A 6,149-nucleotide genomic window follows, 5' to 3' on the forward strand; every position below is an offset into this window, starting at 1 on the left:
GGAAAAAGTATTTCTGTTAGTAACGTCCTCAATTTGTAGAAGAGAAAAGGTATTCTGGAAACAATGTGTCATATTTTGCTACAAAGCTTCATTTTGTAGAGAAAATGTCTTCTTTTGGGGATGAAAACCAGTATTTCTGGGAAACAACGCTATTTTAAAGGGATAGAAAGCATTATTTTGGTGAGAAAACCATGTTTTTGCAAGGTTAATAAATGATTCTTAGGAGAGAACTTTTTATTTCCGGGATAGGTTCTGATTTTTGTGTGACATTCTTCTACAATTGGTCAGAAATCGATATTTCTGTTGGAAATGTCATTCTTTTTTAGATGAAAAGAGTTATTCTGGAAACAGTGTGTCATATTTGGCTACAAAGCTTCATTTTATAGAGGAAATGTCTTCTTTTGGGGATGAAAACTAATATTTCTGGGAAACAACGCTATTTTAAAGGGATAAAAAGCATTATTTTGGTGAGAAAACCATGTTTTTGCAAGGATAAAGAATGATTCTTAGGAGAGAACTTTTTATTTCTGGGATAGGTTCTGATATCTGTGTGACGTTCTCCTAAAATTGGTCAGAAATCGATATTTCTGTTGGAAATGTCCTTATTTTTAAGAGGGAAATAGGTATTCCAATAACAGTGTTTCATATGTTGCTGCAAGGGACCATTTGTAGAGAAAAGGATTTCTATTGGGGATGAAAACCACTTTTTTGGGTAGAAAACGCTACTTGTAATGATGAAAAGCTTTGTATTGGTAAGAAAATGAATTTTTGGCAAGATTCAAGAGTGATACCTAAGAGAGAACACATTTTTTTCTGGTGTAAGTATTGATATTAGTGTGAAACACATTGGAAATTTGTCTGAAATGGATAATTCTTATGTTAATGTCATTATTTTGTAGGGGAAGACAGATATTCAGGAATCAATGAGTCATAATTTGTTACAAAGCATCATTTTAAAGAGAATGTGTCTTCTTTTGGGGATGAAAACCAGTAATTTAGGGAGAAATTGCTATCTGTAGGGATGAAAAGCATTAGTTTGGGAAGAAAACCATAGTTTTGCAAGGATGAAGAGTGATACCTAAGAGCGAACTGTTCATTCGTGGGATAAGTATCGATATTCATGTGACCTACTTCTAAAATTTGTCAGAAATCGATATTTCTGTTGGAAATGTCATTCTTTTTTAGATGAAAAGAGTTATTCTGGAAACAATGTGTCATATTCGGCTACAACCGATAATTTTGTAGAGAAATCGATTTCTTTTGGTGATGATAACCACCTTTACGTTTAGAAAATGCTGTTTGTACAGATGAAAAACCTTATTTTGGTAAGAAAAGCATATATTTGCCAGGGTAAATAGTGATACCTAAGAGAGACCTTTTTATTTCTGGTATAAGTATTGATATTCCTGTGAAATTTTTCTAAAATCTGTCAGAAAAGGATACATCTGTTGGAAAAGTCCTTATTTTGTAGAGGAGAAAAGGTATTTCTGTTAGTAATGTCCTCAGTTTGTAGAAGAGAAAAGGTATTCTGGAAACAATGTGTCATATTTTGCTACAAAGCTTCGTTTTGTAGAGAAAATGTATTCTTTTGGGGATGAAAAGCAGTATTTCTGGGAAAACGCTATTTTAAAGGGATAAAAAGCATTATTTTGGTGCGAAAACCATGTTTTTGCAAGGATAAAGAATGATTCTTAGGAGAGAACTTTTTATTTCTGGGATAGGTTCTGATATCTGTGTGACGTTCTTCTAAAATTGGTCAGAAATCGATATTTCTGTTGGAAATGTCCTTATTTTGAAGAGGGAAAGAGGTATTCCAATAACAGTGTTTCATATGTTGCTACAAGGGACCATTTGTAGAGAAAACAATTTCGATTGGGGATGAAAACCACTTTTTTGGGTAGAAAATGCTACTTGTAATGATGAAAAGCTTTGTATTGGTAAGAAAATGAATTTTTGGCAAGATTCAAGAGTGATACCTAAGAGAGAACACATTTTTTTCTGGTGTATGTATTGATATTAGTGTGAAACACATCGGAAATTTGTCTGAAATGGATAATTCTTATGTTAATGTCATTATTTTGTAGGGGAAGACAGATATTCTGGAATCAATGAGTCATAATTTGTTACAAAGCATCATTTTAAAGAGAATGTGACTTCTTTTGGGGATGAAAACCAGTAATTTAGGGAGAAATTGCTATTTGTAGGGATGAAAAGCATTAGTTTGGGAAGAAAACCATAGTTTTGCAAGGATGAAGAGTGATACCTAAGAGCGTAATTTTCGTTTCTGGGATAAGTATCGATATTCATGTGACCTACTTCTAAAATTTGTCAGAAATCGATATTTCTGTTGGAAATGTCATTCTTTTTTAGATGAAAAGAGTTATTCTGGAAACAGTGTGTCGTATTCGGCTACAAACGATAATTTTGTAGAGAAATCGATTTCTTTTGGTGATGAAAACCACCTTTACGTTTAGAAAATGCTGTTTGTAGAGATCAAAAACCTTATTTTGGTAAGAAAAGCATATATTTGCCAGGGTAAAGAGTGATACCTAAGAGAGACCTTTTTATTTCTGGTATAAGTATTGATATTCCTGTGAAATTTTTCTAAAATCTGTCAGAAAAGGATATATCTGTTGAAAATGTCCTTATTTTGTAGAGGAGAAAAGGTATTTCCGTTAGTAATGTCCTCAATTTGTAGAAGAGAAAAGGTATTCTGGAAACAATGTGTCATATTTTGCTACAAAGCTTCATTTTGTAGAGAAAATGTCTTCTTTGGGGGATGAAAACCAGTATTTCTGGGAAAGAACGCTATTTTAAAGGGATAAAAAGCATTATTTTGGTGACAAAACCATGTTTTTGCAAGGTTAAAGAATGATTCTTAGGAGAGAACTTTTTATTTCTGGGATAGGTTCTGATATTTGTGTGACATTCTTCTACAATTGGTCAGAAATCGATATTTCTGTTGGAAATGTCCTTATTTTGAAGAGGGAAAGAGGTATTCCAATAACAGTGTTTCATATGTTGCTACAAGGGACCATTTGTAGAGAAAACGATTTCTATTGGGGATGAAAACCACTTTTTTGGGTAGAAAATGCTACTTGTAATGATGAAAAGCTTTGTATTGGTAAGAAAATGAATTTTTGGCAAGATTCAAGAGTGATACCTAAGAGAGAACACATTTTTTTCTGGTGTAAGTATTGATATTAGTGTGAAACACATCGGAAATTGGTCTGAAATGGATAATTCTTATGTTAATGTCATTATTTTGTAGGGGAAGACAGATATTCTGGAATCAATGAGTCATAATTTGTTACAAAGCATCATTTTAAAGAGAATGTGTCTTCTTTTGGGGATGAAAACCAGTAATTTAGGGAGAAATTGCTATTTGTAGGGATGAAAAGCATTAGTTTGGGAAGAAAACCATAGTTTTGCAAGGATGAAGAGTGATACCTAAGAGTGTACTTTTCGTTTCTGGGATAAGTATCGATATTCATGTGACCTACTTCTAAAATTTGTCAGAAATCGATATTTCTGTTGGAAATGTCATTCTTTTTTAGATGAAAAGAGTTATTCTGGATACAGTGTGTCAAAGTTGGCAACAAACGATAATTTTGTAGAGAAATCTATTTCTTTTGGTGATGAAAACCACCTTTACGTTTAGAAAATGCTGTTTGTAGAGATGAAAAACCTTATTTTGGTAAGAAAAGCATATATTTGCCAGGGTAAATAGTGATACCTAAGAGAGACCTTTTTATTTCTGGTATAAGTATTGATATTCCTGTGAATTTTTTCTAAAATCTGTCAGAAAAGGATACATCTGTTGAAAATGTCCTTATTTTGTAGAGGAGAAAAGGTATTTCCGTTAGTAATGTCCTCAATTTGTAGAAGAGAAAATGTATTATGGAAACAATGTGTCATATTTTGCTACAAAGCTTCATTTTGTAGAGAAAATGTCTTCTTTTGGGGATGAAAACCAGTATTTCTGGGAAACAACGCTATTTTAAAGGGATAAAAAGCATTATTTTGGTGAGAAAACCATGTTTTTGCAAGGATAAAGAATGATTCTTAGGAGAGAACTTTTTATTTCTGGGATAGGTTCTGATATTTGTGTGACATTCTTCTAAAATTGGTCAGAAATCGATATTTCTGTTGGAAATGTCCTTATTTTGAAGAGGGAAAGAGGTATTCCAATAACAGTGTTTCATATGTTGCTGCAAGGGACCATTTGTAGAGAAAAGGATTTCTATTGGGGATGAAAACCACTTTTTTGGGTAGAAAACGCTACTTGTAATGATGAAAAGCTTTGTATTGGTAAGAAAATGAATTTTTGGCAAGATTCAAGAGTGATACCTAAGAGAGAACACATTTTTTTCTGGTGTAAGTATTGATATTAGTGTGAAACACATTGGAAATTTGTCTGAAATGGATAATTCTTATGTTAATGTCATTATTTTGTAGGGGAAGACAGATATTCTGGAATCAATGAGTCATAATTTGTTACAAAGCATCATTTTAAAGAGAATGTGACTTCTTTTGGGGATGAAAACCAGTAATTTAGGGAGAAATTGCTATTTGTAGGGATGAAAAGCATTAGTTTGGGAAGAAAACCATAGTTTTGCAAGGATGAAGAGTGATACCTAAGAGCGTAATTTTCGTTTCTGGGATAAGTATCGATATTCATGTGACCTACTTCTAAAATTTGTCAGAAATCGATATTTCTGTTGGAAATGTCATTCTTTTTTAGATGAAAAGAGTTATTCTGGAAACAATGTGTCATATTTGGCTACAAACGATAATTTTGTAGAGAAATCGATTTCTTTTGGTGATGAAAACCACCTTTACTTTTAGAAAATGCTGTTTGTAGAGATGAAAAACCTTATTTTGGTAAGAAAACCATATATTTGCCAGGGTAAAGAGTGATACCTAAGAGAGACCTTTTTATTTCTGGTATAAGTATTGATATTCCTGTGAAATTTTTCTAAAATCTGTCAGAAAAGGATATATCTGTTGGAAATGTCCTTATTTTGTAGAGGAGAAAAGGTATTTCTGTTAGTAATGTCCTCAGTTTGTAGAAGAGAAAAGGTATTCTGGAAACAATGTGTCATATTTTGCTACAAAGCTTCGTTTTGTAGAGAAAATGTATTCTTTTGGGGATGAAAAGCAGTATTTCTGGGAAAACGCTATTTTAAAGGGATAAAAAGCATTATTTTGGTGCGAAAACCATGTTTTTGCAAGGATAAAGAATGATTCTTAGGAGAGAACTTTTTATTTCTGAGATAGGTTCTGATATCTGTGTGACGTTCTTCTAAAATTGGTCAGAAATCGATATTTCTGTTGGAAATGTCATTCTTTTTTAGATGAAAAGAGTTATTCTGGAAACAGTGTGTCATATTTGGCTACAAAGCTTCATTTTGTAGAGGAAATGTCTTCTTTTGGGGATGAAAACCACTTTTTTGGGTAGAAAATGCTACTTGTAATGATGAAAAGCTTTGTATTGGTAAGAAAATGAATTTTTGGCAAGATTCAAGAGTGATACCTAAGAGAGAACACATTTTTTTCTGGTGTATGTATTGATATTAGTGTGAAACACATCGGAAATTTGTCTGAAATGGATAATTCTTATGTTAATGTCATTATTTTGTAGGGGAAGACAGATATTCTGGAATCAATGAGTCATAATTTGTTACAAAGCATCATTTTAAAGAGAATGTGACTTCTTTTGGGGATGAAAACCAGTAATTTAGGGAGAAATTGCTATTTGTAGGGATGAAAAGCATTAGTTTGGGAAGAAAACCATAGTTTTGCAAGGATGAAGAGTGATACCTAAGAGTGTACTTTTCGTTTCTGAAATAAGTATCGATATTCATGTGACCTACTTCTGAAATTTGTCAGAAATCGATATTTCTGTTGGAAATGTCATTCTTTTTTAGATGAAAAGAGTTATTCTGGAAACAGTGTGTCGTATTTGGCTACAAACGATAATTTTGTAGAGAAATCGATTTCTTTTGGTGATGAAAACCACCTTTACGTTTAGAAAATGCTGTTTGTAGAGATCAAAAACCTTATTTTGGTAAGAAAAGCATATATTTGCCAGGGTAAAGAGTGATACCTAAGAGAGACCTTTTTATTTCTGGTATAAGTATTGATAT

This window comes from Coturnix japonica, chromosome W (genome assembly GCF_054131305.1).
Source record: "Coturnix japonica strain WE chromosome W, WE-NBRP24, whole genome shotgun sequence".
NCBI lineage: Eukaryota > Metazoa > Chordata > Aves > Galliformes > Phasianidae > Coturnix > Coturnix japonica.